Here is a 23,326-nt window from a genome sequence, read left to right on the forward strand (position 1 = left end):
AGCCCCATTAGCCAGGTAGCCAGCCAATAACAAAGAGCTTCCAGGAGGAAGTATGTAATATTCACCTGAATTTCATAATTTTAACTTTTCATTTCAAACATCGAACCACAGAACTGGTTGAATGTGGGCGAGTGGGCGAGGCGAGCACGCCCCCTCGGCTTACATATATACATTTGAATGTCATAACCCACATGCCAAGCAGTAATTAGCCAGTGTTGGCCTTCATGCTGATGCCATCGGTGGGTTTTAAGCAAAAGTGGCTTTAATCCAGTCAAAGGGTATTATTTTACGGTCTGAGGAGTATTACAGAGTTCCTTGGCAGATTAGGAAGTTCGATTGCACTCTTCTCAGACTAATTACATTAATTAACTATTATCAACTGCAGTGATAAGTGTTACAATTTGCACAATCTACTTCGTCAGTTAGATTTAATTCAATTTACTTAAAGTTGGGCACTTGAATTAAATTTTCATTTTCGTGATTTCATGTTTTATTTGCCCAACTTGTTCGTATTATCAGTTCTATAGGTAGCCCCCTCATAATTGAACTGTGGTATTGGCAAGACGGAAGTATCAATAGTCTCTGGCAAGTGCGGCCAACATAAATTACGGCTATTCCTTATGATATGCCATTACGGATCTCTGCTGTTTCACATGCTGCCATTGTGGGGCGCATTCAATGGAAATCATATTCATTGACGGGGTAGGGGCTGGGGAGACCACACAATGAATTCAGACTCACAATATCTAAATCTTTATTAATTCGGGAAGCCGAAAGCCCCATTTTGTTTGGCTGCCATTGGGCCAGGCAACTGGACAAATAAATTAATGGCTATCAATCAGTAAATCTTCCAAAGGACCTTTCCTTTGAATGCAAAGGTTCTTTTTTCCAGCCGGATATGTGTATGTGTGTAGCAAAGAGAGGGAGACTGTGTGGAAGACGCACAATGGAGCTCTATAAACGCACTTCATGAATGGCTAATATGACGAGTGCACGCGCTTTTGACATTGGGAATGAGGAGGTGGTTTCCTTTACGAAGAGGTTACAAAAAGGAAAACATCCGGAAGGTCGTGCTACTAACAGAAGCGGAAAAAGTGATTCAGAAACTTAAAGCTTCCGGAAAGTGTATGGAAATATTTTTTACCTAAGCACCCTAAGCTTATTTAAGAGAATATTTCCAGCCATATAGCAGTAACCCTCATGGCTCGACATAGATCTCAAGAAGTGACAGTGAAAGAAATTACATGGATTTCTCTACGGCAATGGGGCCAAATGTGTGACAGTTCAATTTTATCAACTACAAAGGCAGCCGGGAGGCAGTTGGCAGCTGGCGGAATACGGGAAAAGGAGCACGGACAGGAGCAAAAGCCAGCCGAAGCAAGCGGCTCATAAATCATTCGCGACATCGATGTCGACTACGATGACGACTGGCAATCGCAGCATCTGATTGACTACTGTCAAGTGGACACATAGACGTCCTGGGAAGGGAAGGGCGAAGGACACGGGGATACCTCAAACAAACGAATATATGAAAATGCTGCATGGATACAGATCCAATAAAGAAAATATCTGCATGTTTGTATTCATTTCCAGCAATGGGAGCACTTTATGTAGTAGTACTGTTCTGCTTTGCTTCTTTAGTCTGTCTATATTGGTATTTGGATATACATCTGATTCCAGCTGCAATGGTCTCGACTCGTGCCAACTTGGAACTGTTGTTCTGGCATCGATTCGATGCGTCCTGTTCATTTTGGCTTGGTTTGTTTTCATCCTGTCAAAGCCTGCAAGGATGCAGAAGGGATGCGGCAGTCATATGCACAGTTACACAGCAACATTAATAAATTTGGGTATATAATCAAGGAATAAGCTGAGTATTTGAAATTCTTTAAATTATAATTATTTATGTATTATATATTCAAAATGCAAAAATATACAAACTATATAAATATGGATGATCTTTTCCTGCATGAATTGTATTCATAACATTACCTTCTATATGTAAAAAATTTACCAAACTCAATCGGCTTAATAATGAAATGTTAATTGAATCAATTCATTTAATTAATAACATTTTCCCCGAATCGTCCCACTGGTTCAGAACCAAGGTGCACATTTCAGATTACAGTCGTCGGAGCGTTACAAATGGAATGTGACACATTATGCGACCAGGCGGATAACTGCCCTTTCTCCGCCCATCACAGGAGGTCCTTTTGGGTGGGGGTGTATTAAATCAAATCGGAATGACTGTCGTTCTCCATCAAATGCCGACGTTTTGTAATAACTTCAATTGATTACGCGCCCAGTGGTAATCTAGTGGCCCACCTTAGGGAGACATCGCTGAACGCATAAAAATATATTTAAGAAAACCGAAATCAGAGTTGAATGTGGAGTGTCGGTTGGCAGTAAAACGTTTAAAGTGTCTTCAGTCGGTTGATGGCCCATAATTTGACTGCCTCGTCATGTACCACGTCGGTCTTCCCTGCAGCTCGGTTTTATTATTATTCGTTGTTGTGATGTTTTGCTTTGACAAGCCACTTTAACTAGATGAAGGCAACAAACCTGAGTCCTGGCCCTGCTACCTCCCCATCCCCTTTGTGACAAGAAAATTGCACACGCATCGACAACAAAAAAGGAAAAAAAAAAACGAATGCCATGAGTGGGGGTGGTGGCTTGAGGTGGTAGTGGCAGAAACCCCTTCAGTTGTTATCTGCCTGTTTAGCTATTGCTCCTGGTTGGCTCTTGGTATTTGTCTTCATGGTTCAGACTGTTAGTACCCATTACTTATTGAGAGATATGTGACTAGTCAGTAGTTTATAAACTAGTCTGTCTATAAATAAGTTATTATTATATTTCAAAAAACAACTTCATTTAAGAGGTATCTCTCAGTTCACTATACCCCACTATATATCCTCACAGGGTCCTTGCTTTCTTTATTGGATATGTGTTTGTGTATTTTTGTGCAGTCCCCAGCATATCCAGTTAAAAGGATAATGGAGCACAACAATTTTTACACGCATATATTTTACAAATATTTGCATTTTGCCTGGTCTACCTGCCTGACAAGTGAGCGGTGCCTGGTGCTCCACGGACTGGATATGGAAAAGGAGTTTAGGAAAAGGATTGTGACTGTGTGACGGTGGGGTGGAACGGCAGTCACATAACTTTGGCGTACCTTTTGCATTGCTCCTTCTTTGCCGGAGACAGACATTCGGGTTGCTTTGGGGGGCCTAGGCCTCAAAAAAGCCGCAACTCTCAACTAAATGGGTATTGTGATTCCGGAAAAGGAGCAAAGTTGGTTGTAAAAAGAACTGTGTGACTGCGCTTGATTGTATTTTTGTACCAATGATCGAATTACGTGCCCTTCGCACACCCTTTAATGTGATCGGTAGCGCAGATACCAATGAGCCCCTTATTATGCAAATTATTGATAACCAAAATTGAAGTATTCCGTGAGACAAATTGCATTGAAAAATTACTATTTAAAAAGTATGGTCTGGCGGTTGTATATATTTTAGCATTTCTTTTTAAACTGCTTGTTATTTAAGAATATTAAAGAAATTTATTATGAATGTGTTTAATTCCTTAATATGGTTAACGTCAAATATGTTGGTTTGCAAATTCAATTCAGCTTATTCCTGGCCCAGCACTAATCTACGCTTCAACTCTTCTGTCAGAGACAATTATAGAAACCTCCAATGGCATGTGGATGTGACATTTATTGCATTTTAACAGCAGTGCAGAAATGTACTTCTGACCATAATGTCATCGGTTATTATTCGTTGGATAGAATGCATTTGCTGCGAAAGCCGTGAAACAATCAAATTCGAAATAATGAAGAAATATGAATTGAGTGGCTGCGAGAGGGCAGCCGTTTTAACTCTTTATTTGCCAATTTATATTCAAGCCGATGCAAATTGGCTTCTACATAATGTTTAATTCAGATCACAAATTGGATGGGTATCTGTATCTGATTGACTCGCAGCTAATTTGCGTAATTTTGTACCGCTTTTCCATAATTATTTAAAATAGTATTGACCAAAGAGATGGGAAGAGAATAGACTATTATCCCCGTTAGCTCACTTAACTGGGAGTATAATTGATTTTTGAGATCCTCCTTGGGAAATTATATCTCATAACATAAATACTTCAATATTAAACAGCTGAGAACTCTAACAAATAAATTGAATTTTTGATTACGAACGTGTTCTTGCACAACGCAGCACCCAATTGCAACGACAGCACTGGCTTTAATTAGCTTTGCAGGTTGTCTAAGGTCAATGTGCAGCTTGTTTAATAAGTGTGGATCTTGCAGATATGGGTCAGCATTTCACGTCGCAATCTACCCGTCTCTATACGCCCCTTTCTCTGTTCGGCCAGCCATCTCTTTCAAGCTCCAGCCTCTCGTGTCTTTTGCATAAAAAATGATGTGCGTGCCGTGGCGGAGATGAAGACTATCATTTGAAAGCCAAAGATAAAGCCAGGTCAGGTTAGGTCTGTCCAGGCTTAAAGCTGCCACGGATTCGCCTTTGTTCTTTCCCGTTTCAGACTTGGGCGGCTTTACGACACTGAGGTATAATAATAGGGACTAAATTTAAGAATTCTAAATCCTTAAAGAGCCAGAAAAGGTGTAATATGTTATTGAATTTGTTTAAAAAACTAAGGCCCTAGATACCCTAGTTATCAAAAATTAAGAATGTTGATAAACAACATATTTTTCAGTGTACTTTTTAGCTCCCTGTGTCTTTTCTATCCCAGGAAGGAGACGTGCGACATACTGTCAGTGTCGTCCCAGTCGTCGTCCTTCTAAAAAATTGTTGGCCTAGCGGCTGCGTGCAAGGCAAGTGGCGCCCGTTTGTATTGTCATCCTTTTTGCAGTTTTTTCCTCTATGCCTTCCTTTTTTTCAGCTCTGTCTCCATTTCCAGTGCTTTCTGTTTGGGTGATTGTGTGTCTGTGTGTGTGTGTGCAAGGAGGCGCTTTTTCTTTCTAGTATTGTCTCACTTACAAGTGTACCCGATGTATTATGCATATCCTGTAACACTCCACTTTTGTTGTGCATTAGTCAAATGTGCGACAGTCGGAAAATGGCGAAGCCAGAAACATTGAAGCAAGACTTTGTCGTTAGAGGCAAGGACAGAGAGGGGGCTAGTGGCTCCTGGGGGCAGGACATCCATTTAAGGCTCACACACAATTGGCCTGGCTAAATATGTTGTTTTCTTGGCCGTTGTTTTGCCTTTGTTGCTGCTCAAGGTGGACTAGGTGGACTGCAAATTAAGAAATTAAAATGCTGAAAACAACAGGGAATTAATAAGCCCTTAGCCTCAGTCTTAGTTGCTTAATTGGTTAGCATTTGGCTGTAAGCTCCAAGCTCCTTTATTTATATTAATATTAAACTTGGTAGATTGGCTTGGCGCCCTCTAAGCCTCGTCCTGGGCAATTATCACCGCTCTATTCAGCTGGGCCAATGCCATAAAAGTGCCACTTAAACTGTTTTAGTTTTTCCCTTCTTTGTTTCCCCATGTCGGAATCCAGTTGCAGGTGCCATTGGCTCGGTGGCTAATTGGGGGGGCGTTGGCTTGGCCCAGACTAATGTGCTTGCTCACGGGCGATTCCAAAATAGATTCCATTCAAGCTTTGGGTCGATGTGGCATTGTATTTAAGACTTTTTGTATTTAAGGGAACAAATTTTTATTCTAGTTTATAGGGTATGTAGAATTCTTTAGCCTATTTGAAATATTATATACAATTTGTGAAATCCATGTCATTGCTTTTAATTCTTTCATTAGTTCAATTGGCTGAATTTTAAAGTTATCTTACACTTGTTTTGGCACGTTTTTTAGCAGAGTGTGAGTTGTAATTACATCTGCCATGGCAGCGAGATGACTCTGCTTTTTCGCCTTTCAAAACTTCAGCTTTTGACAAATACCTTCATCCTTTAAGTCTTGCCCTGAATTTGCACCTGCTTCCTACAGGGCGTTTGACTAAAGTGCCAATTACGGGACGTGTTTAATTGCTCGATTAGCGAGCATTTTGTTTGGCCCAGTCATGCCACGCCCACACCGAGCCAACCCGTTCTCTCTTCCCACCAAATACAACTTCCACCGCCACATCCACATCCACCGTCTGTCATCACTTTTCCGACTGCAGAGAAATGAAAAGCGCGTCATCGTGTCCGCCCTCTACTTCCGCCGGAGTCATCATCATCTCGCCCCCGGAATTCCCAGAGCTGTAATCTTGAACTTTGGGGGCTTCTCTTTGGGGGTAGCACTCGAAATGAGATGGCTTAAGCTTGGATGGAAGCTCGCCTTCAGTTGGCTCAGAATGGTTTTTAACTAAATCTCGTTTTCAATTTCATTTCCACTCGAGCAACACTTAAAAACAGTCGCCGAATTAAATTATTCAAAATGTCAAACAATTATTCAAACGCCAAAAACGGACGAGCGACGAAGAAGTTTTGCTCTTCAGTCTGGCTTGGGCTTTGGCTTTAGCCCTGGCTGGCAATAGGGAGTATATAAGGCAACTTATGATTTAAAAAGATATTAGACTTGTTCACAGTTTGCCGCTCCCTTTGTTGTTGGCTTTTGTCCTTTATGCTAAACAGACGACGGCAAACCTTCAACAAAAGCACCATGGCACGGGCAAGAAACAGCTGAAAAAAATCAGGAGAAAGCTGGGAAAAAGTAGCACAAGCTTTGGCAAATTATGTTGGAAATGTCACATAAATATATATATATATTTGTATGTAAATGTATATGGAGCAGTTGAGACTCATTAGAATGAACGCGAAAATAATATCAAGATTGGGGAAATAAAATTATGCCTTAAATTTAATTTTCAATTTGGAATTAAAGACATATTTAAAAATGTTGCTTTCAAATTGTTGTTTTATCTTTTGTTCTTTTTAGTCGGGCCTGTCTGTTGGTTGATGGGGGGATAGCAAAAAAAATTTCATTATTTCTGAAGTTGAGGGCAGGTTTATGGACCAATGCCACGCATTAACTTTTATTAACTGAGTGCGTTATTTGCAATTTGAAAAAGTTTCCATTTTTATCCATTTTTTGCAGCAATTTGAGCTTTAAAAGCTATGAATAAGCCGACAATTTCGATCGTCATAGTCCGCTGGCTCGTTGCTTTAAAATACTCCGAAATGAATGTATTCGGTCTGTTTCGCCTAGTAATCCGAGCAATTATGCAACTGGTTTTTCATCAATCAAAGCTCATGGCCGCAGAAGCCGCACTACCACATTCAAGCCAACAGACACAGGCACACGCGATTACAGTTTCCCGGAAGCAAATTTAATGGCAATGTGGTGTTTGTTTTAATTGGCACTACTAATACAGATCAAAGGCGCGCAAAGACCGAAAAACACGAAACTAAATCCAACTTCTCATTGCTTTTTTGTTTAACTATGTGGCTTGGTTTCGTAAAGGCCTAATGAGTCATAATTAGGCTTTGACTAGGTACGTCTGGTATTTAAGCTAAGTATTCCGGTAACCAAGTTGTCTCAAGCTAATTGAGCTGATAAAGTTTTCATTCAGCTTAAGAGTAGCAAGATTCCTTGAAATATATTTAAATTAATTTGTCAATAAGTTAGATCCCCTAATTGTTTACTTACTAAGCTGTTTATTAATTAATATGTCACCCCTAAGTCGGACCAGAGCATGCCCCCAATGAGTCGCCTCGAAAACCCATTTGGAGCCTTAATTATGTTTTCTTCATCTGTCACTTCTCACGCCCAAGTAATTGAACACTCAAAGCCGCTAACCGATGGCGCAACAAATGAAAATTCGATTCGGGGCGAAAAAATATGGTTGGCCCTGTCATAAATCCATAACAAGAATGTTACGCCATTAGCGCTAGCATGAGCTGAGCTGAGCTGAGCGGAAGCAAGTTTTCCAATGTCTTTCAATTACACTTGACGCTCATAAGTATGCTATGATTAATGTAAAAGGTACACTCGAACTGCGAAATGCGACCCCCATTATGGCATGGCCTCGCCTCGGTCGATTTATCATAGAATCCTCGTTTCAGCTCTCAGATCATTGGCAAACTTTGGCTTCCTTCGAGCATCTTGGCCCACACATAACATGGCTTATACTACAAAAGTCCAAGCGCTAATGGAGAACTCGCCAAAATTTTCATTTGTTTTACTCTATTCGACTTTTGTGAGCCAAAGGGTAGTGTCAGTTCATGGGAGTCTTTGGCTCATTAAACATCAGAAATTGCAAGGGTATTGGCCCTATTTTATCATCTTCTTGGTAGTGAAAATTGAGCTATTAGACTGGTACTAGATTTGTGCCTGATTGACACGCACTTTGCCTGGCAACTAATTGATGTTAATTATTCGTTTTTAGTTTTGCTTTCGGATGATGACTTGATGGATGGCCTACTCTTGGACGGCTGTATGTACAGGATGCGGCTCTCACTTCCGAGGCAGTAAGTACCAGCTTAAAGCCTTTTTATAGACTGGATTAGCTCTGGTAAATGCTTTTCAAAAGCAATTTGGCTACCCGGATCTGCCGTGTGGCTAAAAATAAGGACCAGAATCTCAAATTGAGAGTGAAGCTAAAGCGACGCAAATCGAATGGCAGTTGGGTATTAAGTTCGCGGGCTAGCGGGAAACAGAAGCCGGGAAATTCTGCTGGTAAACCGATGGTAACATCTTTGAGTATCGACACTTGAGGAAAAGTTGTCCTTGTCGATGGTAGCGAAACGGTAGCAATTTCTGAATTTATTTTTATCCGAACGAATGCCGCGGAAATCCTTTCAACGATGTTGACGCGTTTCTGCCTGGGTAGATCCCACTCCCACCCCAGATGCTGCTTCTCGTGCCATTTCTGCTACCACCGCAGCCAAAGATTCTTTATCCCCATCCGAAGGATCCAACCCTCCACTCAATCTTCCCTTCGTTCATCAGGCTGCGTGTCTGTGATAACAAATGCAATGGCGTAATCAGAAACAGACTTGGCCCTGCAAAACAATCACTCACTGTTTGACTTGAGTTAATCGCCGTTGGCCTTCGACAACCACCTCATGGACTCTGTCGACAAAGTTCCAGCTCTACACTTTAAGAATCGGAACTTGCATGAAATGTGAGTAATAGATTTGTTTAATATTGAATAGTTGTTTTTATTTGTGTCTTGTCTTTACATAAATTCATTAATTTGTATAGTTATCATATCCTAAGCTCAACTTCTTCATTTTTTCAGAGTGCATATTAAAAACACTTTTCTTCTGCCCAACTTCTGAGTTCTCCCACACACATCGAAGGATACACACGTATCGAACGAGCTTCGGGGGTAAACAGAATTGATTGCGTGTATTTTCATTTTGCTGGCATTGCCGCAATGCCATTTCATTTTCGGCTTGCCAGATGAATAGTTTGCCCAGCTCTGGTCTGGCTTTTGACTCAGCTCCTGACGCTACAACCCAAGAATAAGAAATAGAGTGAGCATTCAGCTTGTTTAAAATTATTAATCAAAGATGGGTTTAAGATTTATTTAGACTTAATTAAATTTTACCTAAAAAACAAGACACCATTTATCATATTAAAAATTATTATATACATTATATACGAAGAGAATAAGTTAATGGTAGGTCTTAGGTATGCATTTTCCAAAGTGTTTTCCACAAATCTCTCTAAATTCCATCCAGTTAAAAGTTAAACCACAATACCTTGAAGTGGAGCTGTATTAATGTCAATTATGGCAAGCCCTGATTAAAAATATCACTTTCTACATCCTCTTCCACAATGATGTTTGTTTTTGTGGTGCATACGAGTAGTATGTATTTTTGTTTCTGTGTGTGCGTGTCCTTTTGGCTTAACTTGCAATTTATTCAGCCCGGCTCGGGCCTGAGCCTGAGCCTTGCATCGTTTCTGCTAAGCCCCCCTCCCTGCCACTATCATTTGTTGGCGTTTCCTTCGACCTGCTTGCTTGCAACTTATGCGTGACTCAAGTGCACACTCGAGGGCTCAGAGCCGGGCTAAAAGTGTACGCAACTAAAACTTTTGCCACTTGGAATAGTTTTCCGCAACCCACTTTCATCTCTCACTCGCACTCCTTTTCAATTGCTGTCTCACTCCTGTTCCTGATCTGAACTGCGGCGAGAACTACGGCGGCCGTTTGACTTTATGCAAATAAATGTTTTTACTCATTTTAATACACATTTTTATGGCACTATGGCTGGTAATGCGCCGCCGCCTCTCATCGTTGCCAAACCGAGAAGTGCCCTCCCCCATTTTGTATCTGTTCCTTCTGCCGCCTCTCATCTCGTTAGTGCGTTGTATTTATACAGAAATTGGCTCAATTTGCTCTCGATTTATGCAGAAGATGCTCGAAATGCTCTTCCATTGCGATTGTTTGCACTGATGGCCTCTGGAGTCTGGAGTCCAGGCCCTAGAGAGATGGCGAACGAAACCGAACCATTTGATACTTAATTGACTTGCATTTTTTGCCCTAGCGGATTGCCCTAATGATGGCCCATTAGCGATGAGTGCGTGACCGAGATCTACAGGATACAGGATTCTTAAGTATTTTACGATATTTGTAGCTTAACTCACCAGGACTTTTGATGAGGACTAATTGGAGGATAATTTATGGGGTTGAATAGGTTATATGGAGGAAAAACACATAAGAAATTTATTGTTGGCTTTAAAAGGACATAAAATATAATATTTTATAAATAGTTTATAATAGAGCAATAAAATTGTAAAAAATCTGTTAATATCGAGAATTTAGTTTCTTTTTTTCGGACATTTTATAGGTTTTGTATCTCGTTTTGCCTTGACAGTTATCACGGCTTAATATTTTTATGATAATACCTGGTACTCTATAATAATCTCGGCTATCGCATATAGGCCATCTCCATTGACAGCCTGATGATGTCCGCTAAGTGCATAATCCCCCGCCATAGCCCCACTTCCCTGGGCCGGAATATATACACACGTACATAGTTATGGGCGATATTAGTTCTCGTCGTTTGGCCACAATGTTGCCATTTTATTGTGCAATTGCGAGGAGCTCGCGACACTACCAAGAGGTAGAGGGGTTAAGAGCTGACGGCGGAAGACGGAAGGCTGAATGTTGAATGGGGTCTGTGGTATTGGCAAACCTTTCTTGCTCTCGCCGTCATAGTAAGCGATTTCCGGCGCGGGCCACAAGGTGGCGCTCTACCAATTGAATTGCAAATGTTAGCAGACGACAATGAGATGGAGGCGCAGAGAAAGTGGGCAGGGCGTGGCGAGGGAGTGGACGAGGGCGGAAGCGATGCCATCAGAGGCAGCCATTGAATGGCTTACTGGAGGCGACTCCTGATTCCAGATGTATGCACTGAAATAATATTTATTATTTCTATTCTTTGTCCATCTAAGAGCTCGTATTATGATTTTTAAATTAAATAAAATCCTTTGAAATATTTTCTTATAAATTACATAATATTTTATTTAATAATTTAGCTTTATGGGGACTGCTTTCAGTGTAGAACTGACTGTGTTTGGCCTGCGGTTCGCCCAACGCGTTGTTTGCCTTATAGCCCCTCCGCCCGAGCTCCAACTGCGATTGCCGCTGCGTCTATGGTGGGTCCTGCCACTCCCCCTGATCCAGCGCCGGCCCTTCTCCTCCAGCTCCTCCAGCTCCTTCTGATTGTTTGTTTGCTTTTGCGGCATATTTATTTCAAACGAGCCTGCACTTAGCGTGCCGCTCGGGGTCGGCTGCGGGGTTGGGCTAATGCAAAATTCAAACGAAAAGCGCTGCAAATGAGAAAAGGAGGAAGCTGCAAAGTGAGAGCTAGGTGGCGCCAGGGAGAAGGAGGAGGTGAGTTTACGCCAAAATGGTTTCCGGCACGAAAGCGGAAGTCAAAACACGGAGCGGGGGCCATTGACTTGGCTCAGATTATTTATGTTTTCTGCAGCTCCATCCCATCCCTGCAGCCCTTTCTTTGCCGCAAATCTCCTTCCAGATTGGAAAGGATTCCTAATTTAATTAGTTGTCTTGACTTCGGTGGAAAAAGAGGTCTGTGGGAGAAGAAATTATTAATAAGCTACCCAGTTATAAATAATAATGATTAATATTGAAATATGTAATTAGAATTGGAATTAGAGAAAACTATTTTGTTTTAGTTTTTTTGAAAAATAATAATAAAAACTATTCCTCTGCCTCATTTTGGAAATATTATACGATTTATATATAGTTTCAAACAAGGCAGAAAAGTATATATTGCTTGAAACTTTTTCTGCCAGAAAGAATATAAGGCTCACATTTTGACCAAAGCTATTTGGAAAATGAATATCTCTCCTGGCAGGGTATGAAAACGGAAAATTAGGAAGCGTCCTCTTACGCATGGCTTGGCCCAATGATTTACTCAGTTGGCTCGCTGGTGCTACTGAACATGGATCTGGTCGAGGTTGGGGATGTGGATGTGGATGAGGTAGAGGTTGGTAGTGGTAATAGAACCTGGCTGCGGATCCTGGCAGCTGCTGGCAGCAGTTGGCAGCTGGCAGCTGGCAGCTTGACGTCGACATTGCTTGTCATGTTTGTGACACACACTTCAGTCTGCCGTCTTCAGTCTTCAGTCAGTTGAGGTGCCAGCTCAGGCCAGACCATTCAGTACTGTTTTGTCGTGGTTTTGCCACCGCCAAAGAAACACCACCACCTCTGCCCCCTGCTTCTATTTTCCAATTTTTGCATTTTTGTTATTCTGCGTTTTGCTTTTTTGGCGTGCCACATGCAAGTTGCAGGGCAAGCGCGACCAAGTCCAGACCCTGCCTAGGTAGGCAGCTGCCGTGTCCTTGTCAGAGAGGCTTTTGTCGATGTCAACGTGGCAGATACCCTGCAGAGTTTTCCAGGAAGAGGTATATACCGCCTGAAGCTCATAAATTTAATCTAAATGAAGGAGGAAGGCACACCGATGTAGTAAGTGGATAATATATGGGATGGTTTTCTCCAAAAACGTTAAAAATTACTTATAAAGCCACACCTTATAAAAACATAAAAGTATTCTATAAATGTCTACCCTCGTACACAGTTTATTTTCTATTAAAAAACAATAGAACTATGCAATTAATTAATGTCCGAAGTTTTTTCAAAAGTCAATGCATATTTCAGAAGACACCTTATGGCAGCTTCCGGAATCAGGTAAACGCTATTTAACATTCGCTGATTGCCGTTAAATGGGGTAATTGAAAGCGAGAGAAGTTAACAAGTCAGACAGCCGTTGACAGATTGACGGGAACAGTCGCTGGCATTGGGCCGAGGTTCATCATCGGCCCCTCGTACCACTCATTCAAAATGGCTGGGCTCTATGCTCTTAAGGTTTAACTTAAAATTTTTCGGGGTATTTCGTAGTCAATCATTCTCAGTCGCGTCAGTCTTACTTGGATTTTGTTTCTTCTCTTTATCAGGCACTGCATAAAAAGCTGAGCCTGTCAAAGGATGGGCGAAGGGGCTGGCAAATGGAGGCGTGGAAGGCGAAGGACTCGGATTTCGAAGGGAGAGTGTGGAAGTGAGGTTTGAATACGCGTCGTAGCCAGGACGATAAAAATCCTTTTGATTAGAGGGAACGAGAGGACGCGAAGGAGACTGAGAACAACTTGAGAAATTAAATTGTGCTCACCTGACAGCTTGGCCTGGCTGCCACGCCCCCTAAGCCCTAACCGCCTCCGAAGAACCCCAGCCAGCACCCCATCTCCGAGTGCATTTCTGCTGCGTCTGGTTGCTGCTTTCGGCTTTGGCTTTGGCTTTGGCGCTGCGTTGCTGATAAATTTCCTTATTTCATGCTTCGTTTTTTAATTTATTTTTATTTCCATGATTTTCTCCCGGGCTTTCCCCCCCTTGTTCTGATTCTCTTCACCGCTCGCGGCGTTTCCGTTGTGCCAGACGCAAGAATACGGCAGGAGCGAAGCCTCACACACACACTTACAAACAGAGAGTGGGCTGAGGGGAGAACAGTTGTGTACTCTTGTAATTACAGTTATGTCTCTGGGGTAATAGAAAGGACGAAAGACAGGAGGCGCTTCTGATCAAATGAGTACAACATTTATTCTTTTATTTTATTCCCTTTTCAATATTACTTTTTGGCTTTAATGCAATAGTAATGATAAGGATACTGATAAGGATTTATTCCAGCTGAGACATCTGTTTGGTAAACGTTTTATGAACCTAAGTAGATACATGCATATGTATGCTTTATATATTCAAGTATCCTCGCTGGAAGAGTCTATTTTATTTTTTCTTCGGGTCGTCGCGATTGCAACAGATTCTCGTTGGGATTTTCTCAGGATTTGGTGCGTCTCATTGTGGCTGGTCGTGTGTGTGTGTGGGAGTCCTTATCGGGCTTTGGGATTGTCAGTGCTTCTGCTCCTAGTGCTCCTGTCGCCTGTTGGCTGTCGTCCCTCTCGGCTCCTATCTTGTCTGTTATATGCTTTTTGATAATGACAAGCCAGGACTTTAGTCATTTTTTGCTCCGTGATTGCTGTTTGATGGGAATGACGTTGATGGCCTATGGGGAATTTCTCACATACAATAAATAGTCAAGCGTGTGATCTGCAGATGAAAGGAAATGCTGCACCTGCAGTCATTTGTGTTTCAATTGTTTTCTATTAAAGTGTTATTCTTCTTGACAATACTTTAAAGATTAAAGATAAAATCAACATACGGTTTTATTTTTTCTTATTTTTTTGGTTTCTGCCTAAGAGCCAGTTTATTTTATGACTATCATGATGGAGGAAACCCCCTAGGAGATATGAAATCAATCCACTCTAAATAAAAGCCTTATGATAACACTATAGATTCTTAAGTTTAGAACGGACTGTAGGCCTGGGGATTTTTTTCACAAACCCAAAACATAATACTCACTAACACTGTGGTTTCTAAAAAAACAAGAAAACAAAATAATTGCATGTATGGTATTTCCAATGAATAATATATTTTAACTTGTTTATGTTAATTACGGCTTAGTAATTGGCTGTTTTCGACCGATTTTGAAGTATACTGAAAAGCAGGTACTCCCCTGAAAAGTAAAATCTGTGTTGTTGGCCCTCCGGTGACAATATTCAAGGCCAGGAAAATTTTCCACCCGACCTCCAATGAAGGCCCCTTTAATTTCAGGCACTCATTTTCCATGTTCATATTTTTTCCACTCTTCCTACTTTTTGTTTTCATTTTTTATTATTTTTTTTTGGTTTTTGTTGTTTTTATTGTAGATTCCCGAGTCCTGAACTAAGTTGAGTGGCTTGCCCTGGGGCGCTGTGTCGTCGTGGGGCTTGACATCGCGATGGTTGTTACCACCGCGCGCCGCTCATCGTTAGCCACCTTAGTGTCCAATATGCCATGGCACCCAGGGCTTTTCGTCCTTACCGTCCTTAGCGTCCTGGCTGCCGCTTGTTCTTTTTATTATGACAGCGAGCAAGTGAGCAAAAAAAGGGAAGAAAATTTAATAATGCCATCAACAATAAATCTATTTGCTGTTATTGTTCCTAGACAAGAGCAAAACATCTGCCCGGACTTTCGCCCGGATCCGGTTCATTCTGTTTAATGGGTTTTGGCGGGGGAAGGAGACTGTCCAGGAGGGTGGTAGGGTGCTGAGACTTGGGCTTAAATAAATCTGCGGCTATTTTCATTTTTACCTACTTTTTAATTGCATTTTGATGACGTCTTAATTTTTATTTCGGCGGCTGTAGCTACCGGACTTGGTCCCGAAATCCAATTTACCCAACATCCCTTGCCTCGGTATCTCGTTTTTTTTTTTGTGTTTCGGTTTCGGTTTTACCCTCTCTCGGCTAGAGTTCCATTTTTATGCGCTTAATCTGCTGTTGCCATTTTTCAAGGTTTTCCACGACCACACCCCTTTTCGGGCCACCCACTTTTTACCCAGCAACTGGCAGTACATTAAAACTCTCTGTGGCCGTTACAATTTCATTCTTTATTTTTTTGTGCTTTGCTTGGTTTGGTCCTGATGCTGTTGCTACTGCTGCTTGGTGCTTCTGGTTCTGCTTCTGCTTCCGATTCTGTTGTATTGCTTTTGTTTGCGGTAATTTTTGGCATTTGCTGCGGGCAGTAAGCAACCAAACAACGACCAAAGTCACTCGGCAACATTGTTGTGTTGTCATGTTGTTTTTGCTGCTCCTGTTGTTTTAATGTCGCGTGATAAGCGATTTATGGCGGAGCTCTCTTGAATTGGTACTTCAGTTTTTGGCATTGCGCTTGACTGACTGCCGCAGAGTCGACTCGAGTCGAGTCAGGGAAAGGGAACATCACCCCACCGCTTCGCATGGGCGGGAAAGTGTGGCGAAAACATCGACCAAAAAGCGGGGGCATGTCTTAATTCTATTTAATGGCATGCCATGGTTATAAACTGTAAATGGTTTAATTGCTAGGCACCGAGCAGAGCAACAGCAAAAGTATTGCCAATAAAATTGTGACTTTTACTTCCTCCTCCTCGTTCCACCAGCCAACGAAACAAAAGATAAAGTTATATGTCTAGATAAAGTTTAAGTTTTCCCGATGGCAGGGAGTTCCCAGCTGGCACCTCAACTGCAGTCAAGGTTCAACGGATGGCATGTCAAGGCCCAGACATGCAATCCTCAGGGAGGAACTCTTTTCACCAACACACATATACGTATACTCCATGAATGCATGTAAGATGGAACGAAACTTTTTCAAATTTTATATCATAAATATTTTATGAATTAATTAATAATAAAAAGGCCATCATTGTGTATTAGGTAATCGATTTTTAGATACCTTTGCCCGTTTTCAGAAATGAATTATTTATTTTGTCATTATTTTAGCGCCATTTAACACGGATTAAAATAAAATAGTTTAGGCTAAACTATAGTCTAATTAATAATTCATACTTTACTGGTTAAAACTTTTTGATTATGCGTATATATGTAAATTAATTTTTTTACTTTAGCCTTTTACTTTTTTTAGATTTATAAAAAAAATAGTTAAATATGCCAAACTTTTTCTATCGGAGGAAGCTATCGGAGAGAGTCCTTGGATGATATTGAGAAGGGTGTAGATGGACAAGGACCTCATTAAAATGATTCGTAAAGCAGGGCTCAGAAATCTTTTATCAAAAACAATAATTATTGATTATAATCAATAGTTTTTACAAAAAATATAGTAGCTGTTATAAAAACTATACTATAAAAAAATCAATGTATGTTTCAAAGGCATGTAGACTTTTCAAAAGCAGATAATGATCAAAAGCGTTTTTGCATTTCAACCAACACACTCATGTCATGGAATATGCTTTTCCTTTCTGTTTTTCTTGGCAAGGTAATCCTTAAAGTCTCCGAGTGTTTTAAAAGGACCATCTCCCCATTTGCTTGCTCCCTTTTATTCCTTAATTGAGTTGCCAAAGTACCTTATCGTCGGAAATGCACTGCCAGTTCTTAAACCTTTTTTCGGGTACAAGGCAAGGCCCTTGAATGGGCCACCGAATATTTGAGCCGCTTAACACAGTAGGGAGCGCCAAATTTCAGAATGGCGAATACTGTGTCCAAAAATATCTGAAATATGGCAAAAATAAATTCATTCATACATATTTTACGTGCGCTGGCAATAAATAATTCGAATGCTTTGCTCCTTGATTCCAGGCTCTACTAAAAATCCTTTCCTTCTTTTTTCGAGACTCGAACACGGTTTTTTTTGTGTTTCCATGGCGCTTGCTCTTGGACAGGAGCTTTATTTTCGGTATATAATTAATAGTTTTTCCACTCATCTGACATTGGGCGTGCTCCTGCTTCGACTTGGGCTTTAAGCGGAGCCAATAATGGAATTTCTCTTTAAGTTTGGCGTCCCAACGATGAAAGCAAAAGTTTTCCGAACGATTCCTGGAAACTTGTTGAGACGCTCTACTTTCAAGGCATTGAAGAAGGCTTATAACAAGTTCCGGCCTGCCTCTCAACCCGTCAACCCACCCCGCGGAAATTGTTTGTGTCTGAGAGCACGGTGTAGATTACGCCTTAAAGTTGCCAATTAAAAGTTTCCGTCAATCTCAGATGAACACCAATGAAAAAATCTGGCTGGCAGGGGTGGCTTTTCTGGCTTTGCTCTGATTCTCCGAAACGCCGTGCATTTGATTATAATTGATAAGTATCTAATCTTTAAGTAAGCTGCAAAGTAAATGAGTCTGAGGTATTATTGTTGAATACATTAAAGTTAGAAGTAAAAGCTTTAAACTTAAACAAGGCCGCTTTTTAGGCCTCCGATCATCGACACACTCGGTTCGATTGGTAAATCTTTAATTACCTCTCCGGTAATGGCAGCCGAGCTGACACGACCCGTTTGTCATTGACCCTGAAAGGAAACTGACACAGGCACCCAGTGGCATGCTAAAGGGTTCGCTCCTGCCACGTTCGGCCTTGCCGCCAAGTCATCTGAGGGGCGGCGCGTGAGGGAGTCGCGTGTGTGGGCTGTTATTGAATTTTTAAGATTTATCGATTTTTGTGCGCACACGAAAAAAAGTGTATAGGTAGACAGGTTATTTGTTAGGGGGTGGACTGTTACCTGTGCAGAGCTTTGAACTCGAATCGAGTCGAGTGGAGTCCCCCGTCTCGAAGGCTGGCGGCATATTGCACAAGTTTATAGTCAATGTAAAACACAGAACATAAAGCATAAAAAAAAAAAGAAAAAAAGAGAACACATCGTAACCGTCGACTGACTAGGGGCATCATAAATTAAGAGCCTTAATAATGATGAATGGGGGAGGGCAAAGGCCAGGTACTGCTGCAATCAAGTGCCTTAAAGGCTGCCCAGTCCCGAATGATTTGTAAGTGCTCTGGTTTCCAAGGCTGGAGAAATGTGGCCCCTAAGCACTTATTGGAGTGTACTGGTATGGGGAGTTTCAAGTTTATGACGTATTGGAATAATAGTTACGACTTTATAAGCCTCTTCAATCGGGTGCTTCTGACGGTTCGCATGACGTGCCAACCCGGCGTATACGCAATTTTTTTTGAATTGATTTCTGTTTAGAGTTGGTTTTCTTTTACTTCTGATTAGTGCTTTCTGAGCAGCTTTCTTGATGCATTTAAAAGTTAATTAAGACCGTAAGTCAACTGTGGAAAAATATTGGCGATTTATTCGAGAAATATTCCTAAAGTTACGTTTTGTTTCTTCAAAAGATTTACTCATAATGAAATATATGGTATCAGAACTCCATGCAGTAATCGGCTTTTCCGCCATTCGCACTCTGACGCGTGATTACCATTCAATTTTCCACATTATAACTTATTTGCGATGATTAACAGGCTGGCTGGCATTTTGGCTGCCAGTTGCACTTTTCGCTCGACGGCTTCCAATTTCCCCCCGAAATGGCCGAGGTGCAGTAACATTGGGATACACACTCGGTGTTCATTAACACGTATTTGTCAAAGCGACAAACATTTTTCGTGATATATTGGGGTAATTATTGACGATATTGTCAGAAATCGGAGGTAGTGACGGATTTCGTCGGAGGCTCACGCACACAATCAGTTGATGAGGTGTGACAGATGGCGGGGCACCGAAAAGCGAAAGTTTTTGTCGGCCGCCACCCTTGCATTGCACAATATGAATTATTAACCCCTTATGTGCCATCCTGCCTACCTTTCGACTGGCAGTGCCGTGCTTTTTGACAAATTGACTAAATATTTGAGCTGGCGCTGGGAAAATGAATAACAATCGATAAGTCATAAATGTCTCTCTGCCAGCGAATTCAGACACGCAAAAACCACCAGCCGAGGAGGATAAAATCGAGTGGGTAATGGGATATGGGGTGGTGGTGTGGGCTGCCTGGATGCCAGGTTGCCTGATTATTATTTAATCACGCTGATAACATGGGTGGCGTCGAAGGTGGTAATGAACTTAACTTAACTAGCCGGCTGCCACGACACTCAATGAATCAATAAGAGAAGCGAGAACGGCAATCGATTTGATTGGCACCGATTCGATTCGATTTGACTGGAGCCAAGTTCAGGCGGAATATTATCTCAGGTGACACACGTGCCAAATTACCTATCTGAGCGAAACGATTCCTGATATCGCCTTAAATGCCAAACCAAGATTAAAGTCAAATTGCAAATTGTTTTTATAATTTTGTCTTGTTCGCTTTTTTTTCTCGGTAGTATCTTTCCCCAATTTGATTTGCATGGAAATGTAATTGTTGTTGTTGAAAGCTAGAAAAAAATAGAGAGAGAGTGGCAAGGGAAGAATCCCCAATAACAATACATCCTCAATGTGTTTTCTATTGAATTTTTAATGAGTACAGCGGCAAGAACGGCCAAAAAACGATAGAAAACAAGCTGAAGCAGCAGGCTTATTCGGAACGAGATCTTGATATTCCCCCGGCCCTGTCTCGACAGCCGGGGCATTGTGGCTGTGTTTTTGCTCCAGCTCCTGGCTGAATATCCTATGAATGCCACTCCTGTCCCCTGATAAAAATACGAATGTAAGGTAAGCGGGAAAATAGACGACTTTGTCATGATTTTTCAAGGAAATCAAAAATGTCAAGTCGAATGATGGCATACCATTTAGATAATTGCGGTGGGTAGCGTGGTTCGAGAAAAAAACTGTACGAGAATAAAATTTAGAAAACTTTGAATGTCAAATCGCTTTAAAATTGAATATTTTTTTGTCATTGCGGTCAGAATTACCCAAAAATATCGTTTGTAGTGACTTTCGCCCATTAAGCTGCATGGCGTGGGAAAATTGATAAAAAAAAAGATGCACACTAATCCCAAAATGAATTTTTAATACCTTGCGTGATATACCCCATACAGGGATAAATCTTTATTTTACGTTTTCGATGGCCACAAAGTTTACCATAATTCTGCGCTGCCAACGCTTTTGTAGCCTACTTACCCGGGCATATGCTCAAAGGGCTTTCCTCGTTATCTCTGCGTGCTGGCTGGGCTGGGCTGGGCCTTTGGGTGTGGGTGTGGGTGCGCCATAAAACAAATATCGATAAAAAGCAACAGACTGAGAGATTCAAATACAAAATTCTGATTTGCATAATGTGGCTCACGCACACCCGTCCAACAGAACCTGAGTCTGCCCACATAATACACAATATAATTTACATTAAATTGCTGATCAATACAAATGTATCTATCTGGGCATTAGCTTAATTTGTAGCTGTATTTCCAGTTCGTATGCCTGTTTGTGTTTCGGATTAAATCGTTTTCCTACGCCTAAAACACAAACACACACAAAAACACACCCGACACACACTCCCGCTGACCGCGAGTGAAAAATATTTTTGCATAATTTCTCGTACTGATTTGCTGGGGTTATTTTGGTTTTTACGCTTTGTGCGCCATAAATTTTGCTGAAAAATTGCCGAAAATCAAAAACAAAAAAAAAAGAAAATGGATACATTTTAGATGCATATGTGTGTGGACATAGATTTGGTCGAAAAACCAAAGCACAAAGTAATTTGGTTTATGGATTTGACTTCCCGCAAAAACCGACTCCTCGCTCCTCCCTCACGACAGAGGCGTCAAATTCTGTTCGCTGATCAAAACTGAATTATCATTTGGCCAAAAATTCGTTTTCGTTTTCGTGCCCACCCATACGTATTTGCATTTGGCTGGTGATTAATGTTTGATGTGCAGTAATTAAATAGACACACACACACACACACACACATGGGCACACGCACTGCCACATGCAGCATGTTGCATGCAAATTTTTGCGCCACCAGGACCAGGACCAGGACGAGTCTTTTGTTCGCCTGCCGTACCCCCATTCGGTTTATGTTTATGCAATTTCAATTTCGGCCACGCAATAAAAGCGATTTGTTTTAATTACTTACGCACATGGCATTTAATTATTTTTATTGATTAAATAAAACAATTAAGCTTATGTAAATTAATGTAGTCGAGTCGAGTCAGTCAGAAAGTGATTTCCCGTCGCCAGTAACCTTCCCTCCCATTGGCTACCCACTTCGGTGGATCGTTGGGGCGTTGGGCGTCGAGTGGGGGCGTGGCATGCGGCTGTGGGCATAGCAAAGTCAAGTTAATGGAATAGCTGAGCAGGGCAGGCAAGTAAAATAATTTAAGGCCAAGCATACAAAATTAATGAGGCCATTAAATCCTGGAGACGCTAAAGAGACACATGCACATGGATGGAGCTGGAGTGTGCGAGGATGTGTGTGTGTGTGTGTGTTTGACAGTCAAAGGACAACTCTTTGTTGAGTCTCTGTTTACGACTCCCGGCCTGTGGGTGTGCGTGTGAATGTGGGCTTATAGTGTGCGTGAGTGTTGGCCGTGTGGCGTTCGTGTGCCGCACGTATACTCTATGTAAAGTTGACTTGATTTCAATGGTGAGTCTTGCTTAATAAAGAATTTAAAGTAAAGATAATTTTAAAAAATATAATAACCAATTGTTCTTACCATACTTACCTTTAAAACCCTTATCATTAAAGATTTAAAGTTCTTAGTTCTCAACCGAATGAAGAAGCTCCGACGAGCGAGTGGAAAAAGTTTCCTGCTCATTTGCTTCTTATTCAACTTGCGGTCGCCCGGTCCCTTCATACAAAACGGTACAAAAATAACGTCCAACATTATGCCGGTGCACCTTCAAGCAGCTGTCTCTTTGTTGCTTCTGTTCACATCCATCAGCGGTTGCCGATTGTCCGTGCCCCCTGCGTGCCGCCAGCCAGAGTCCGGACCAAGTTGCCTCGGCTTCTCCAGGCCCGGTCTCGATGTGGCTTAGCCCGGCCAGAAGCACCTCGATTGAATAATGTTTCCTCGGCTCCCCAAAAATAAACTGCCGTTTTCGACAATATTTACGGCCCGGTGTCTGTTAGCTTAGGCATATGTGCGAGTATATGAGTGAGGGCGAAAGTGCTGTATTTGTCGGCGTGTGTGTGGCTTACCTTATTTTTTCGGCACTTGTTTCGCTTATAAATTTGGCATGCCACCCAATCTACACTCAAGAGGTGTCCTTCCACTGCTAATTTACCAAAGGCGTGCTATGGATGAGAGAAGGCCTCTGCAGTCTCATTATACAATTTCAAATTATCATTCACGCTAAAAAATATTTAAATATATTGAACTATTTGCAAGATTCTGTATGACGGGGATTTTTTTGGAGTGCAGGTATATGTTAGCCAAAGTCGTTAAACAGAAAATGCCAGAAAGCGCGGCAATGTATGCTACATAAATGCGAGACGAGCACCTGTCGAGCCCGCAATGGCGGCGGTTTCATTAGAGATCACCAGGTGGCAGCGGGAGGGGTGGAATTAGATGAGCGAGGGGTGTGCGGGTGATGGAAGATTTGGGAGCGGCCCACGTTTTGCATTTTTGGTTATTTGCACAGGCAGCACAACGGCACGTATACGTA

Source organism: Drosophila ananassae, chromosome 3R (assembly GCF_017639315.1).
Source record: "Drosophila ananassae strain 14024-0371.13 chromosome 3R, ASM1763931v2, whole genome shotgun sequence".
Lineage (NCBI taxonomy): Eukaryota > Metazoa > Arthropoda > Insecta > Diptera > Drosophilidae > Drosophila > Drosophila ananassae.